Source organism: Hyaena hyaena, unplaced genomic scaffold (assembly GCF_003009895.1).
Source record: "Hyaena hyaena isolate Hyena2069 unplaced genomic scaffold, ASM300989v1 scaffold_509, whole genome shotgun sequence".
NCBI classification, from domain to species: Eukaryota; Metazoa; Chordata; class Mammalia; order Carnivora; family Hyaenidae; genus Hyaena; species Hyaena hyaena.
This window is the reverse complement of record NW_024081142.1, coordinates 1,080,630-1,098,407: the sequence shown is the minus strand read 5'-3', so window position 1 is coordinate 1,098,407 and position 17,778 is coordinate 1,080,630.

Sequence of the window (17,778 nt, the reverse complement as noted above, 5' to 3'; positions counted from 1 at the left end):
TTTCTTTAAATATGAAACCCCCTTAAAATAGAAAGACTGGTCAATCAGTATAAGAAACAGAAATAAAAAACTCAAGGGGCGCCTGGGTGGCTTACTCGGTTAAGCGTCTGACTTCGGCTCAGGTCATGATCTCACAGTTCGTGGGTTCGAGCCCTGCATCTGGCTCTGTGCTGACAGCTAGCTCAGAGCCTGGATCCTGTTTTGGATTCTGTATCTCCCTCTCTCTCTGACCCTCCCCTGCTCATGCTGCCTATCTCCCTCTCTCAGATATAAATAAAACATTAAAAAAAAAGAATGTTTGGAAATGTATATAAAAGTTTTACCGGGGCTAATTAGAAATCCTACAAATGCTGGTGCAATGGCAGGGAAGCAGTGTTTCCTTCTCTAAGGGCTGAATTTTATCTCCATAGGGCCCCACTTTTAAGTTCAGTTTTATTAATTCCAGTCCCTTCTTTTTGTTTCCCCAGCCCTAGCAGCAGTCACTGCTCCCTGCAGTTGCTACATTGGTGAGAGCATAGAGTTCTCTCAACTCTCTCTTTTTTAACCTGCTTAGTTACCAGACTGATAATTTTGTATAGCCAACAATTCTTTGGATTAATTTCTCTCTGTTCAAATACTGATGTGGTTTTGCCTCCTAAGTGGACCCTGGCTGATACATCTGAAATGAAACTCAATTCAGTTATTAGAAAATGATTAACCATTTTTGGAACAACTTGGGTATATAAAAAAAAATCATAAAAATATAACTTATAATATATAAAAATATATAAATCAAATATAAACTTTGTGAAAGCTAAATACAGATCAAATATTTCCAATTAAATTAGTGTCCAAGTTGAGATGCATTATAAATAGAAAAAGAATATAAAATCTGTCCTCAATAATTTTTATAGTGATTACATGTTAAAATAATAAAATTTTGAATATATTAGGTTAAATAAAAGATATGGTTAAAATTGCTTTCATCCGTCCTTTTTACTTTTTTAATGTGGCTATTGGAAAATTTTAAATTACATATTTGGCTCTCTTTTATTTCGACTGGACAGTGTTGGCCTAGATTTTTTTCCCCCTACATTATTATCATGTTTTACATGAGGATGAGAATCCAAGGGAGGGCCAAAGGCCTGCCAGAAGATTGAGAGAGGAAGAAAGGGAAATTTTTTATCTTCATTTATAAATACACCTTCAGGTCAAAATGCTTGAGCCTGATTTTCAAGAATAAATTACATTTCAACATATTACAGGGGGCCATCCAAATTTTCCTTTTGTACCATAATTTAATTCCATTTGATATTGTTTGCAGTATCTGAGCCATTGGCTAGAGTTCCCTTAAATATTTTTCAATTAAATAGATTAATTCTGCAACAGGATTAGACTGTACAGGCCTTTGGCAAAAAAAAAAAAAAAAAAAAAATTCTTTTTTTGTTCAACATTTTTAAAAAGTATATCCTGGTTTGTAAGAAAAAAAAAAAGAGTCATACTTTCAACATAACAAAACCAAGTATACAAATGGTGTAAGTATTGTGATCAGGTTGGTTTCATTACTAATCATTCCACTAGAGAAATGAATTTAAATTTTAAGTAGAATTTCAATAGCTTTTTTTTAGTTTATTTATTTAGAGTGGGGGAGGGGCAGAGAGAGAAAGAGAGAGAGAGAGAGAGTATCCCAAGCAGGCTCTGCACTGTCAGCTTAGAGACCCCAGGTTAGCCCCCATGCTCCCTGAGATCATGACCTGAGCTGAAACCAAGAGTCAGACACTTGACCAGCTGAGCCATGCAGGCACCCCTCCAAGAGCTTTGAACACAGAAGTCAGTGGTGGCAAACAATCATTTTAGAGCATCAAGTAGTATGTTACCTCAGAAGTGAAGGGTGTGCCCCTGAAAATGGGGCTATACTGGAACTTAGTATTTTCTCTTGGAATTTGGGACTGAGACCTAGCCTTTCTGAACCAGGTGTGAAACCAATAAGTGGGCTGAATGCTGTCTTCATCAAATGGTGTTCTTGTTAGTCCACAACCCTTCTTTCTGTTGGAAACTGCTCTTGCTCTTTCCTTTGGATCTGGAGGCAGAGCTATCAGACAAAATACAGAATGCCCAGATAAATTTGAATTTCAGATAAGCAAAGAATAATAAATAAATGGAGCAATCTTATCTGCCAATCAGAATATCCACCTGGCTTCCTATAGGTGGGTACATGACCCAGAACTGCCCAATCACAGCCTCCCTAATCCCCCTGTTCACATTGACTGGCCTATTGCATAAGTTTTGTCAAGAGGAGGGCCAATCAGAACCTTTCCGTGTGATTTGATTCAAAGAGGCTGGGGAAGTGATGGTCTCTTTTCCATTTTGGTGCACGCTACAAGGACGTGAGCCCCGTGGGCAGCAGCTGTGATTCCTACCCGTTGAACAGAGCCTGACTGCGGTAAGAGAAAAGACAGATAACTATGAAGAATCAAGAGATAAAGACAGATGGGCCATATACTCTGACAACTCCTGTTTGGAGGTATTCTTGGTGTTGTACACCAAGGTTCGATAGTGATTAAGTGCCCATTCCTTACCTATACTAAACTAATGCAGTTGCAAGTTCTTACCACATAATATGCATTAAATTAACCAGCATCTTGGCCACAATGCCATGATAAGTTTGGCATTCTTTCTCTAGAGTTTATTACACAGGGTGGTGGTGTCCAGGTGTGATACAGATCAGAGCACTTATTCTTTGATAGCAAATCTATGGCACTGTTGCCATGAGCACTTTGAAAGCATTGACCTGAGTTTCCCTTCCTTTAAAGAGTACTTACAAGAAAGCAGCGTAAGTGTTTTTTATTTCCAATTCCAACTCCATCGCCATTCCATTCATTTTCTGAGATGGTCCATTCATTAATTAGGCAGCGCTTGCAAACATTAATTTTGTGGGCTTCTGTTTCTAGGATCGTTAACGCACAAGGCTTCTAGTGTTGCCTTCAGAGAATAAAGTGGCCCCCTCACTCAGTCCGTGGAAGTGCAGTATGGTGGGAAAAGGTTTGAAGGCAGGACTGGCCGCTTAATCTGTGGGACCCAATATAAATATATATATGTAGTCCCTTCTTCAGAGATGCTTAAGAATTTCAAGATGGCAACCGCAAGGCACTAAACAAGCACTGAGTCCTTGTAAGTGCAGGGCTGAAGACCTATGTGGCCAGCTCAACATTTCCCCATCTGGAGACTGGAAGGCAAAACTGGCTGCGTGCTATAACAAATACTAAATGAGTTATTTCTGAAACCTGTGAAGCTCTGGGCACACAGTGGTTCTCAGTAAACTAAGTAACTACGACTCTGACTCCACTGTAGGCGGAAGCCAAGAGTGAGGTCTTCGGAATCAGCCAGACATGGACTCAAAACCTGGCTCTACCGATTCCTGTGGCCAATGACCTAATGACTCGGAAGCTTGGATTCCTTACGCACAAAGAGGAGACACTGTACACAAGTACTTGCAAAAGGTTATTTTGAGGATCAGGTGAAATAATGCATTTAAAGCATTTAGCACAGTTGCTGGCACATGTTCTCACTAAAATGCCGGCTATTATGGGTCCCGCTCTGTGCTGAATGTTTTGCATATGCTACCTCATTTCATCCTTACAGCAGCTGGAAACTTACATAGTGTTACCTTCACTAAATTTAAACTGGGGAGGTGGAGGGCATGTCCACTGTTACTATGTGGGAGCCCAGAGTTGAGATTCCGGGTCTCTCTGATTCTGAGAACTATGCTCTTAACCACTGTGCAGACTGCCTTTAGCTGTGTAGCCCTCCTTCTTGCCATTCGTTCTCAAATCCTTAATGTCAGTCTGCGTTCCTGGAGCTGCCAGTGATGAGGGACGTAGCACACATGCAGGAGTTTTTAAAGATTAATATATTTGAGGGGCTTCTGGGTGGCTCAGTTGGTGAAGCATCCGACTTCCACTCAGGTCATGATCTCCTGGTTTGTGAGTTTGAGGCCCGCGTCGGGCTCTGTACTGACAGCTCAGAGCTTGGAACCTGCTTCAGATTCTGTCTCCTTCTCTCTCTGTCCCTCCCCTGCTCATATTCTGTCTTTCTCTGTCTCTCAAAAATGAATAAATATTAAACAAATAACTTGAAAGGCCCTGTAAGATGCCTCTGTATGCATCTGTCTGTCTTAGTCTCCACCTATCTATCTTATGAAAAGCAAAGAGGCCACAGAAGCACTGACAGATGTAACGAAACACGAATCCTTGGAGACTGGCTTGAGACTTAGAGATGTTGATCAAACTTCAGCCAGAGCTGGGTTTGTTTACTCCCAATTATATGCTCTTCAGTGGGGTGTTTCAGAAACAATACTATGAAGGGCCTTTTATGTTGTTTTTCTCCACTGAGCAATTATCATTTTCCTTTTGAATGCTCACTGCTAATTTCTTATGCAGGATGGAGGTGGTGCAGGCCACGTCCCAGCGCAGAGCCCCAGGAGAAAAGCAGTTAAAATTGCACTTGAGCCTCCGCTTGTTCACTCTGTTTTCTAACTAGCAGGGGTGTTTCAGGTTTATTTTGCTTTTGTCCTGGCGTTAGAATTTGACCTTAAATTCAGAGTCTAAAGACAGTGGGCAGGTGTGGAGACGCTTCTGCCTTGGCTTTGCTGGCCTTGCAGCACCGGGAGTATTTTTGTAGCCCTGAAAACTAACTTGAGGACTGCTTTGAAATGTCCAGATGATCAATACTTTTGGGAACTTTTAATAGATCAGGATTTCTCTCTTGCTCTGAAATGGGTTAAAATGGGGGCACATGCAGAAGGTTAAAATAAACTCGCCATTTGCATTTTTAGTTAATTAAATGGGAGGCAGGCTCTTTTTGTTAAATTCCTGGTGTAAGTCTGGCACTGTACTAGGATTGGAGAGAAATCTGGACCTAAAGGTCTCATCGCTAAATTACAGAATTACAAAATAAGCAAAGTTACCGTTCGTTTATTTCTTTCTTCTTTCAGTGCTTCTTGCTTCCTGCGTCTCAAACAGCTTTTCTTCCTCCTAATATCCTCCACAGTATGTATTCTGAGAGGTGTAATAGATGACTTGCATTTAAAAGCACAGTTCGGTAAGTTTAGAAAAAGCTACATAATAATAAAAACAGTTTCTATTGGGGCACCTGGCTGACTCAACCAGTAGAGCATGTGACTCTTGATTTTAGGGGTATGGGTTTGAGCCCCATGTTGGAGATAGAAATTTCTTAAAATGAAATCTTCAAAGAAAACACAATTTTTGTTGAGTGCTTCTGGGCACTGAGATGCTAGACGCTTTATATTCATTACTTCATTTAATTTTCCCATCAAACCTATGAGTTAGGGGCTCCTATGATCTTCATTTTGTCTAAGTTACACAGCTGGTGGGTGGCAAAGTTATTAGGCTTCACCGGAGAATTTCCTTTTGTTGTTGTTTTTTAAAAATGTTTATTTTTGAGAGAGAGTGTGCAATGGGGTAAGGGCAGAGAGAAACGGGGACAGAAGATCTGAAGCAGGCTCCTCACCGCCAGCAGAGAGACCGAGGCAAGGCTAGAACTCTCAAACCACAAGGTCATGACCTTAACTGAAGTCGGACACCTAACTGACTGAGCCACCCACTTGCTCCCCTGCCCCCCAGACAGTTTCCTTAATGAGTTAAGCCATTCTCACCTCCACCAAACCCAACCTAAGTAGGTTTCTTCACTGCAGGAGTTCTCAGAGCCTTTAGTATGTGGCAGTGCCCGTGAGTCTCCAAAATGAGGAGATAGTAGACTGGCTCCCGTACTTATCTGTCTTCCTCTCTCATTTTTCTCAGGGAGGACCTTGAGAGACTGGAGTTCTGCCAAACATGTTTTGGGAAATATTGGCCAAGATCTTTGTATTTTAGTTAACAGCTTGAAAGAAGAAAACAACTTCAGGAGTGATTCTAAGAGTGTGTCAGAGACCCACAAAATAAAAGAGAGGATGGGTAAGTATGAGGGCTTCCGGGTGCCTCTAAAGCACACTGTGTACACTCTCAGTAGTTCTTCTTGCTTCTTGGACAGGTGGACCTTTTGAACTTTGCTTTTCTGTTGTTGAAGAAAATAAACACAACAGTGGTACTCTAAGGATGAGTTAAGTTGTATGGTAGAATGCATTTAAAAGGGTTGAAAGCGAAAAATGGTTAGTCTCAGTCATAAATTCCAACCCGGTTGCTGAGTCCTTACTCTGTGTCACACACTGTGTTCTGCTGGGCCACCGATAGAGCCAATAAGATACCACATAGGTAACAAACTTACTCAAATTAATACAAATAAAGAGCCATTTGTTGTGAAGATCGGGTTCTCGCAGAATCCAAGGACAGGAAGTAAGGCTGAGTTGGCATTTTGGCTCCTGGTAGGTCCTCAGGAATGAGGTCTGTTCTGTCTTTCCTGGGGCTGCAGGACCTCTTGCCTCTGTTTCTCTCTGGAATCTTCTCTGTTTAGCTGCCCCCTTCTGTTGACTGATGGGCAGTGTCGATTCATCTCCCGTGTCACAAAACATGGCCACCACTCCCACGTCCACATGTGGCCTTCCAGTGCTGGCCAATACTCCTCATCTCTTGATTTAAATTCATAAGATAAAAAACTTGACTGGCTTTCCTTGGTTAGATGTCTAGCTCTAGTCACTGGGCTGTGGCCATGAGGTAGGCTCATGTGATTTATGGCCCCTCTAAGCAAAGACCATGACAGAAGAGGCAAAGATAGATATGTCTGCTATAAGTGCGTAAAGAAATGAGGCAGTAAGGTTGAGAATTATTGAACAATAAGCCTATTTTTTCTCATTTGATTATGTGTTTATGAGTCTTCATAGGAAATAGCATTTCAGTACATCTAGAGGTATGTCATGAATATGGTTAGTCTGTTAAATGAAAGTTAAGGCTTTGTAAAATTTACAATTATTTATCACTCTGGGACCTTCAAGGCATGTCTTACACCTGGGGTTCAGAGCTTATTTAGGTTTTTTTGTGGGGTAGTTAGAGAAGAAATATCTACACTGGTGTTGAATCTAATCCCTAACAAGATCATGGGAGAGTTTCTTTGGATTCTTCTACTAAAGGTCAGAAATCTATAGTATTGTAAAGAATTTAAGAAATACCAAACTAAATTGTTCTTCTAAAGATCATATCTTTAAGGATGGTCATATGACCAGGCGTTTTCCAGAAGTTGTTGGTCAATGTTCAGAGAAGTCAAAAAGACCAATGGCCCAAGACTAAGCCTCCCAAAACGGGAGGTGTGATAGCAACATTCTCAGCCTAGTTGTAACCAACTGGTCTACCCTATATTCCCATGTGATATGTTGGAAACAAAAGCTGAGTGTTTTAACTTTTGGTAAATGCTGGCTGTACTTTTTTCCCCCCACTACTGTAATACAAATCATTATTAAGAGAAGTCAGTAGAGAAGTAGATACCGTTTTACTGCTGGATAGCATCTTTGATTCTAGTTCTTTTGTTGTATCCAAGCAGGTCACTCCAAAGTGGAAAAGGGAAAAACCACAATAAGGATCTGTTTTAGCTTTCTAGGGAAAAGAGTATTCTTCATGATAGCTCTATGTGAAATGCACTTCAGCAGTTTCCTGTTCAGCCTTGAGCGGAGTTGATAAGCTAAGAGAAAGAAGCCAAGCATTGCATGGAATATGTATTGTGTGTGGTAAAGCAGCGGAAGCAGGAAGAGCTGCAGTAACAGAGGACTTTTTTATTTTTCTTTTTTGCTGTTACGGTAACAAACTTCTATACTATAACTGGTCATCAAGCAATTCACAGAAAAGAGTCGGTAAGCCTTGTGACCGCTGGGCAACTACAGGCAGTGCCCCAGCAAAAGACGTTAACTGCTTGCCTGGGATGGCAAGGGACTAAGCAGAGGACAACTCAGGTCGGGACAGAAAATGACAAAGCAGATGGGAACAGGAGAAACAGTGGGGTGGGACTCTGTTGTATGTGGCTATAGACCCACCCTCTAGAGAGGGAGAATTCACATTGAAACAGGACCATTGTCCATCTAAGTTAACTATGAGTAATTCTGTGTATAAATTCCTCTATGATGTTATTCCTATATTTTCCAATCGTTTATTTGTAAAAGAACCTCATTCAGATTTCATTACAGTCGTGCATGTGGGCTGTGGGAACCTCACTTGTGCCACTCAAGCACAGTTTAAATAGGGCATCCTATTAGAAATGAAATTATAGTGCAAACTACTCTCCGGGTTAATAGAGGGACTATAGCTCTAGAGCTGAGGCATAGATGGGGAGAGTCATCAAAATGACAGCAAAGAACGTAAGATTGGCCACGTGTGCAACAAAAGAATTCACGGTAGGGGCGACTGGCTAGCTCAGTCAGTAGAGCACAAGAGTCCTGGGATTGTGAGTTTGAGCCCCACGTTGGACATAGAGTTTACTTTTAAAAAAATGTGTGGCATAGGGCACTATAATAATCACATCTGATTCCAAGGGTGTGCATACCATTTACTTTATAAACATTTAGAGATCATTTATTACATGTCAGGACTTTTTGTAATGTTTCACATGTATCAATTTACTTAATTCTTACTACAACCCTATAAGCTAGGTGCTGCTATTGTTCTATTATTTTTTTATGTATAATTGCTATTCTTTTTTTTTAAGAATTTTTTCGTTTATTTATTTATTTTGACAGAGAGAGCATGACTAGGTGTGTGCAGGGGAGGGACAGAGAGAAAAAAGAGGAGAGAGAGAGAGAAAGAGAGAAAGAGAGAGAGAGAGAGAGAGAATCACAAACAGGCTCTGCACTGTCAGTGAGGAGCCCTATGTGGAGTTAGAACTCATAAACCATGAGATCATGAAGTAAGCTGAAATTGAGTCAGTCGCTTAACTGACTGGGCCACCCAGACCCCCTACCTTATTTTAAATTGGGTTAAAAAACAGAAACAAAAATAACTCAGTAATTTGCCTGTTTGTACAGCTGGTAAATGGTGGAACCAGGATTCAAACCTAAGCAGTCTGAGTCCAGAGCACAAAATCTTCTGTGTCTCATTTCAACTGGAAAGCCAATCTCTATTTTTCTTGAGGTCTTTCTTGAGATTTTAGGTGTTTGAGGCAATCTACCAGAATTCATCCTAGACAAGGAAGAAGAGTCAAGATGAGTAAAAAAGGTGAGAACCCTTTTCTCATGGAGTTTACGTACTAGTGGGGAAAATAGACTGTGAGCAAATAATCAAGTAAATATATAGCATGTTGAGTAGTGACAAGCGTTATGAGGAAAAAATAAGATATGGGAAGACATGAAGACTAATGGGCCGATGGTACTGCATTAGACAGAGTGGTGGGGAAGGCCTCTCTGTCAACATTTGAGTAGAGCCTTTAATGACGCATCCTCTTACCTAACAAACAGTTCCTTCAAGAGTCCATATCTTTGATATTTTGGAACAGACATAAGCACTTCTCAGGTTCATGAAAAATATGTAGGGCTTGTAAGGCACACTGCTACACAGATACCATATCCTGCTACCAGAACATAACAAGGACACTGCCAACAAAAAAATGGGGGTGGGGGAAATAATGGATCAATATCCCTCATAAACATAAAGCAAATGCTCTTAACAAAGTGTTAGTAAATAATATGCTAATATATACTTAAATTTTTTAGAGAGAGAGTGCAAGCAGGGGAGGGGGGCAGAGAAAGACAGAGAGAGAGAGAGTCTTAAGCAGGCTCCACACTCCGCATGGAGGGTTGATCCCATGATCCTGGGATCATGATCTGAGCTGAAATCAAGAGTCAGATGCTTAAACACTGACCCACCCAGATGCCCCAACAGTATATTTAAAAATTAATACATTATGATCAAGGGGGATTTTATCCTAGAACTAACTACAAGGTTGTTTTAATATATAAAATCAAGAATATAAGTAGAATCACCTTATTAATACAATAAAGGAGAAAAACCATGTAATAACTTGTATAGAGTCATAAAAAGCTTTTTACATGATTCAATATCAATTTATGGTTTTAAAAAACTCAGCAAAATAGGAGAAAGGAAATTCTTCAATCTGACAAAGGGTATCCATGGAAAACCTATAGCTGATACACTTAATGGTGAGGAATGGAATGCTTTCCCCCTAAGACTGGGAACATTGCACAGATAGTTGTTCTCATCACTTCTATTCAACATTGAACAGGGAAGGGGAGGGGTCCTAGCCATTGCAATAAGGCAAAACAAATAAGTAAAAGTCATAAATATTGAATAGAAAAAAAAAAAAACTTTTACTTGCTGAAGACATGACTGTTTATACAGAAAACCCAAAGGAATCTAAAATACAACTATGAGAACTAGTAAGTAAACTTAGTAAGATCATAAGATAAAATGTGAATATAATAAAATCAGTTATATATTTATATACTGGCCACAAGCAATTGGAAAATTAAATTTTAAAAATCAATTCAATTTACAGTAGTGTCCAAAACCAAACAAATTTATAAATAAAACCATCAGACCTCTATGCTAAAAAGACCTCTACATTAAAAATTACAGAACATTATTACTAAGGGAAAATTTTAAAGTCTTAAGTAAATGAAAACATGGTCATTAATTGAAAGACTTACTATTCTTGGGGCGCCTGGGTGGCTCAGTTGGTTAAGCGTCCAACTTCAGCTCAGGTCATGATCTCACGGTTCATGGGTTCGAGCTCTGTGCTGACAGCTCAGAGCCTGGAGCCTGCTTCAGATTCTGTGTCTCCCTTTCTCTCTGACCCTCCCCTGCTCATGCTGTCTCTTTCTCTCTCTCTCTCTCTCTCTCAGAAGTAAATGAAACATTAAAAAAAATTTTAAAAATAGACTTACTATTCTTAGGACATCAATTCCTCAAAGTGATTAATAGACCAAAAATAATACCAATCAAAACCTTACAGAAATTGGCAAATGATTTAAAAGCAGAAGAAAATGAAAGTGTTTCCAAATAGCCTAAGTGTAGTTTTAAAGACCAAAATGGGATGGTATCACTATTTGATTTAAACTTATAATAAAATTATAAAAATCAATACCATTAGTACAGTATTGATGAAAGTATACACATATACGTCTGCAGACTAAAGAGTCAGAAATAGACTCATACATGTTTGGTTAATGTTTCAACAAAGTTGCCAAGAAAAGTTGATGGGGGAAGTCTTTTTCAGTACATGGCACTAGAATAATCGGATATATGTATGGGGGAAAGAAAGCAGAATTTTATCTTACACCATACACTAAGATTAATCCAAAATGGAGCACAGACCTAAAGCGTGAAGCTACAAAACTTATAAAACAATATGCAAGAGAAAAAAATTCTTTGCAAATTTGTAATAGGCAAATACTTCTTAGATAGCCACAAAAGGCACATAACTATAAAACAGAGAATTGACAGATTGGACCTTATCAAAATTAAAAACTTTTGTTCTGCAAAATCCAATAAATAAAAAAGCAAGTCACAGAATGGGAGAAAATATGGAATAGATAGATTAACTGACAAAACCTTGGGTCCAGGACACATAAAGAACTCTTGCAAGTCAAAATAACCAAAAAAAAAATTTTTTTTTTTTTTTAAAAATGGGCAAAACATTTGAACAAACACTTCACCAAACAATACAGAATAATGGTGGGGTACCTGGCTGGCTCAGTTGATAGAGCATACTATTCTTGATATCTGGGCTGTGAATTCAAGCCCCACCTTGGGCATAGCATTTATTTAAAAATAAAATAATATAGGGTCACCTCGGTACCCCCGTTGGCTAAACATCTGACTCTTGATCTCAGCTCAGGTCAAAATCTCATGGTTCGTGGGTTTGAGCCCCGCATTGGGCTCTGTGCTGACAGCTCAGAGCCTGGAGCCTGCTTCTGATTTTGTGACTCCCTCTCTCTCTCCCCCCTCCCCTACTTGTTGTCTCTCTCTCTCTTTCTCTCCCTCTCAAAAATAAATAAACAGTACAAAAAAAGGTTTTTTTAAAAAGTCACAATGAGATACTACTACATACTTATTACAATGCTTAACATTAAAAACACTGACCATGTCCTGTCTTGCAGAGGATGTAGTGTAACTGGAGCTCTCATACACTACAGGTGAGAATATAAAATGGTACAATCACTTTAGAAAAAAATTTGGCGGGTTTTTTAAAGTTAAGCACACACCTACCTACCATATGACTCAATCATTTCACTACTAAGTGTTTACCCAAAAGTAACGAAAATATATGTCTACACAAAGATTTTTATGTGGTTGTTCACTGCATCTTTAATCAGAATGGCCCAAAAACTGGAAACAGCCCAAATGCCTGTAAATTGGAGCATGGATAAACAAAATGTGATATCCAAACAGGGCTAATAGAAAGAAATGAACCGTTGACATGCACAAGAAAATGGGCTCATCTCAAAACCACTATGCTGAGTCAAAGCAGCCAGACCCAGAAATGTTTATAATGTATGATTTCATTTATGTAAAATTCCAGAAGACATAAAGTAGTTCTGGCAACACAAACCAAAATCAGTGGTTGTCCCAGGGGCAGGGGTGGAGGGAGGGATAAAATGCAAAGGGGCATGAGGAAGCATTTAAGGTTGATGGAATATTCTGGATCTTGCTTGTGGAGATAGTTTCACTGACATTTTCCAAAAACTCATTGATTTATACACTTTAAGTGAGTACAATATATTGTTGGTAAGTGATTCCTCAATAAATTTTAAAAAGTAAACATACTATTTAGCTCTCTTCCAACTTGTCTTATTTATTTACTTACTTACTTATTTATTTATTTATTTATTTAATTTATTTATTTATAGAGAGCAGGGAAGGGGCAGAAGAGAGAGAGAGAATCTTAAGCAGAATCCACACTGGGCATGGAGCCTGATGTCGGGTTCAGGCTCACAACCAGGAGATCATGACCTGAGGGGAAATCGGGAGTCAGACGCTTGACCACCTGAGCCACCCAGGCGCCCCTATTTTTGATAATCTCGTATTGTGGACTCTTTTTAGTAGTTTCACCTTAAAAAAAAAAACATTGTGTACGTATTTATTTTGTATTCTGCATCTGATACATTCTGATCATTTAGTCCTACAGGTTTCTAACACTGTTGACTGTTTCCACTGACTCTCACTTATAGAGGATTATTCTCTTGTGTCATTGGTGATCTTTGATTGGAAGTTTATATTTCATTAATCTTAATCCCTTGAAAACCTGGGGGTCTAACCTGATGATGCTTTACTACAGACAGGATGTGGGTTTGCTTTTACAGGGAGCCGGAGACACTGCTGAGCTGAGAGCACACCAGCTTCCTGGGTTTTCCAGCTTAATGGTGGGACTCAGGTCCGGCTACCAACCTCATCTCCAGCCCAGAGCTAAGGCCATCTCAGCCTCAGAGGAAACTCATATGCTCTTTCCTCTCAGATGCTCCAGTCCCAGCTCAGGGATTTCTCCCCTCCCTAACACCCGGAGGTTTCTCTTACTCCCTGCAAACGCAGCTCCATGATCGAAAGGATGACACACACAGATCAGTTGTTTTACAGCAAAAGGAAACCTCACTGCATCTGTTTCAAGGCTGGAAGGGCATGGCATGTTTACACTCATCTTTTTGAGCCTCAGAGAAAAGGGGAATAAGCCCAGTAAAATGATAGCCTTGCCTTTGAAGGGTTCTGAACTAAAAATGGGTGTGATAATGTGCATCAATCCCCGAACCCAGGATCCTTCTCTAAATCTGATTATGGGCAGCAAAGCTAAGTGCTAGTTATATACAACTATCCGTATTGTGCTCAGGTGGAGGTGAGGAATGTTCAGGGCAGAGATCATGAAACAACTCGACAAAGAACACCACAGAGAAGAACCGAATCATGTAAAAATCTAAAGCATCATATTTAACCTAACTCAAATTACGTAGAAAGAGGTCGATTCTGGCTTTTTACAACTGTCAACATGTCTTTCTTTTCCCCCCCTCTGAATTTTTACGCAGACTATATTTTATTTATCCTTAGGAATTAAATTATAGTAATTTTAATTATTTGGATATTGAATATTCACTTTATTTTGAATGTAATAGACCACTTGAAACGACTAGCTCACCCCCTGGGTTTTGTGAGGTTGATCGTGGTGGAGAGCTGTGTCTAATTCAAGATTTCAGTTCCCGTCTCTCTTTACATAAGAAATGGTGTAAAAAGTTCATTGAATGTTTTAATTAGCATGCAAGCGGAGTCTTAAATCCAAAGGAGACCCTAATACTACTTTTAATTGCATCTAACACAAGGCGATGAAAGAATACAGTTTTGGGCTAGTACAGGGTAAAACATTCTTATTATTGCTACTTGCCATGATAGTATAATCGTTTATTAAGCACCCATCGTGTGCTAGGAGCTGAGGAACACTGTCATTTTTTCTGATTAGCACACTGCCACAGTGGCGGATTGCAGCAGTTTATTGTTCTGGTTTATGATCTTGGTCTGAATTCAGAATAAAGCGGCAGTGTGCCAGCTTCCGCCTCTTCATACACTTGCCTCACAACCTGGGCGCTTAACAGGGACGTAGGACCCCATATTTTTTTCTTAGTGTGAAGCGGGCAACTAACCTGCTCCAAAACATTGCTTTGGTTAGCCAATCAGGGAACAGAAATTAAGGGAATGCCTTGTCCTGCTCCATTTTACTGAATGAACTTGACTGAATCACTTGGAGACCAAAGCCTTCCTCGTGACAGTCCGCATCACATCCAAATGTTATCTGGTGGGTTTCCTTGGCTGGGGAACCGGGGGTGGCTAGTGACGAGAGGCATATCCAACTCCCAGCAAGCCTCCTCGGGCTTTGAGCTGAACTTTGGGATGTGACAGGACCTGGCGAAAATGGAAATACCTTCCCTGACATTTTTGCTCATGTTTTCTAAATTCACTTTCCGATAAGGGCAGTGAGTTTGCTCGAGTGGGAAGTGCTGACAGACAAAGTGTAGTCTCCTACAAAATTCTTCCTAGCACTCTAATTATCCTTTCCTTCTCTACTTCAGTATCACATGTAGCCATGTGTAGAATCATAAAATAATTATGCAGTGTACAAGCTTTCTGGGAGCATGTACCACTGTTTTCCTAATTCTTTATCTCTCCCATTGATCGTGGCGTGTGTGCATTGATCCAAGTCGGCCATCTGGTTAGGCAAGATAAGCGTGCTAGTGTCTTTGCATTGCACTGTCACTAGGGGAGGGGACACATTTTGGCTGTAGGGAATTACGGGGGCAGGATTAGCCCTCTTCCTATGAGGAAACTGAATTTTAAATGCAATGTTGCAGCTGCATGGGCCATGTTGCTAACTTCTGTTTTTGCCATGAACTGGGTAGATTTTTCTTCTTGTTCATATTGTCTCCAAAGGTATAGCGATGCCTTGTACTAAATGGGGAGGGGTGGGGGTGGGAGTGGAGAAAAGATTCATTTTTAGCGCATGTTAGACTTGTAAGTGACAGATACATTACAGCATTTCTAAATGGTAAAACTGCTTTCAAAGGACTACAAAAGGCTGCTGGATAAAAAGCATTTTAAACCGAGACGCATGCCCCCCAAGCCCCTGAACAAAATTATTTTAGAGACGGAAGAAATATTTGTATTAGTCTACACAAAGGAAAAATAAAAAGGAAACGGGAAAAAAATTATGTGTGTATCATAGCAGAAGGAATTACCGCGTGAAGCTCAGAGCGGGCTGTGGGGTACCCTCTCCGTTTGTCTCTCTCTCCCTCTTTCACGTATTGAAATTAATGTTTGCCCCAAGTTTATGACCACTGGGACTGACTGAATGTGCTGTTTAATTCAAAGAGACTTTTTTTTTTGCAGCCCCGTTGGCCACTGTTGTTTTTAAAATTTGATTGCAGCCATTGTTGTCTCATATTCCGCAAATGTGTGGAAGACTCAAAAGCTTTTCCTCCAAAATTGAACAATTCTGTCAAAAAAGATTAGTTCTATTTTGTCTGCTGGGTGCTGACTATTCATGAATGTAAAGAGAGAGGGCTTTGGGTGTCATACTAAGTTGCTAAGGTGGCTGGATTTCAGCTATTGACTTGAAGATACCAAACTGCAGTTTACAAAAGAGCAGCCAGAAGGAGAGGGGAGAGCCGGCCTGCCATGTGTTTGAGCTATACCTTCTTTAGCTGCCCATTTATTTCTTTTGTTGCCAGAACTTTTATTGTCATACAGTTGAAAAAAATGTTAGACACAAGCTTCAGGCAGCACCAAGCAGAAAAAAGGATTAGCATATCACTAGGATCATCTTACACTGAACCAAATTCTTTTCAGGATGTATAATTAGCGAGAATACAGTCTTTTTTTTTTTTTTTTTTTTTTTTTGGAGCCTATGGACGGAAAAAAAATGAGCTCAGATCTTTGGCTAGAATATTAGAGGAAATAAAAGACAGTTGCCAATTTCAGAGAGACATATACATATTAACTGTTTCTTTGCAGAGCCTTTTCAATTCCCTCAAGAAATGTATGGGTGAATGGGAAAACTTACTATGAATTCCTGTCATTGTCTCAGGTTTTCTAAGAGGGAAATACTGTGAAGTTGAACACGTTCAAAATTTTACCGATGAAATCAGATTTGGGATTAAATGAATGTAAGAGAACTCTTCTGAACGGGGTGGGGCGTGGGAGGGGGGTAAGAGGAAATGTGTGGTTTTCACACGATGACATTTTACTCCGTGGAAGGTACTTGGTAATTAAAAGTGTACTTGGGCAATTGGAGGCAGTTAAAATGTGCATTTGGGGTCTATTAGTGAATAATTCTGTGGGGCTTGCTCAAAGCTGTCTAAAACTTCCCTTGTAATTCGTAGATGTCGAATATGTTTATCTGCAAGTGGGACAATGGAAGTCATGGATCCCTTCCCTTTATCTGCTTTTCTCTCTCCCTTCTCTTTTCTTAGAGTTGTATGTTTAAGCAGTTTTACATTCAGTATGTAGGGAAAACTGGATTTGTCTAATTAACTCCAATTCCACTGGATGGATATCTACTTATATTTCCAGATACGTAGGCTTTTAGAGATGCCCACATAGAATGGAGAGGGAAAAAGAATGTTGTTTTCTCAAAAGGGTATTTGTGAGAATTAACAGAATATTGACTGAAAGTAAAAGTGCTTGATCTGAATGTATCTCAGTTTAAATTTCTGGTGTTTTTGTTTAACAGGTGAGGTGCTGTTATGTCCATTTGTGCCCTTCTGGATTCTTGGCTTTGACTCGTGAAGACTTACCTTCATTTTTTGCCCCTCTCCCTGTCCCACTGCCTTTTGCCCCAAAATACTCTCCCATTCCCAGCGTTGATTCTGGCTTGACTTCATTTCATATTTTCTGAGGGCATTCTTGATTTATCTTTGGGGCAATAATTTTGAAAACTAGCTTCCTTTATTAACAAGAGGCAGTGGGCACTTAGGTCCACAGGAAGTAGTTATTTCAAGTTCCACAGCCCTTAAGATGCTGGAGGAAATGTTCATTGAGCTTCTCCTTCGGAATTAGAGAACTCAGCTCTGGCTCTTTGTTCTATGTCTTCTGGTTGGAAAATTTTTGGTCAAGTGTTTCCCTGTTGGCTAGAAATCAAAGGTGAGCCTAGGTAGTATACAGAATTCGATTGTGTTGTCCTCATTTAGGGAAAATCACCTTGGTTTGCATTGGTTATGTCTCCGTGGATGATTATGTGTGCAGTTAACAACACGGCAAGGAAGAAAGAATAAAAAATAAAATTACTGTAAAAAATGTGAATTAGGGGCGCCTGGGTGGCTTAGTCGGTTAAACGTCTGACTTTCGCTTAGGTCATGATCTCGCGGTTCGTGGGTTC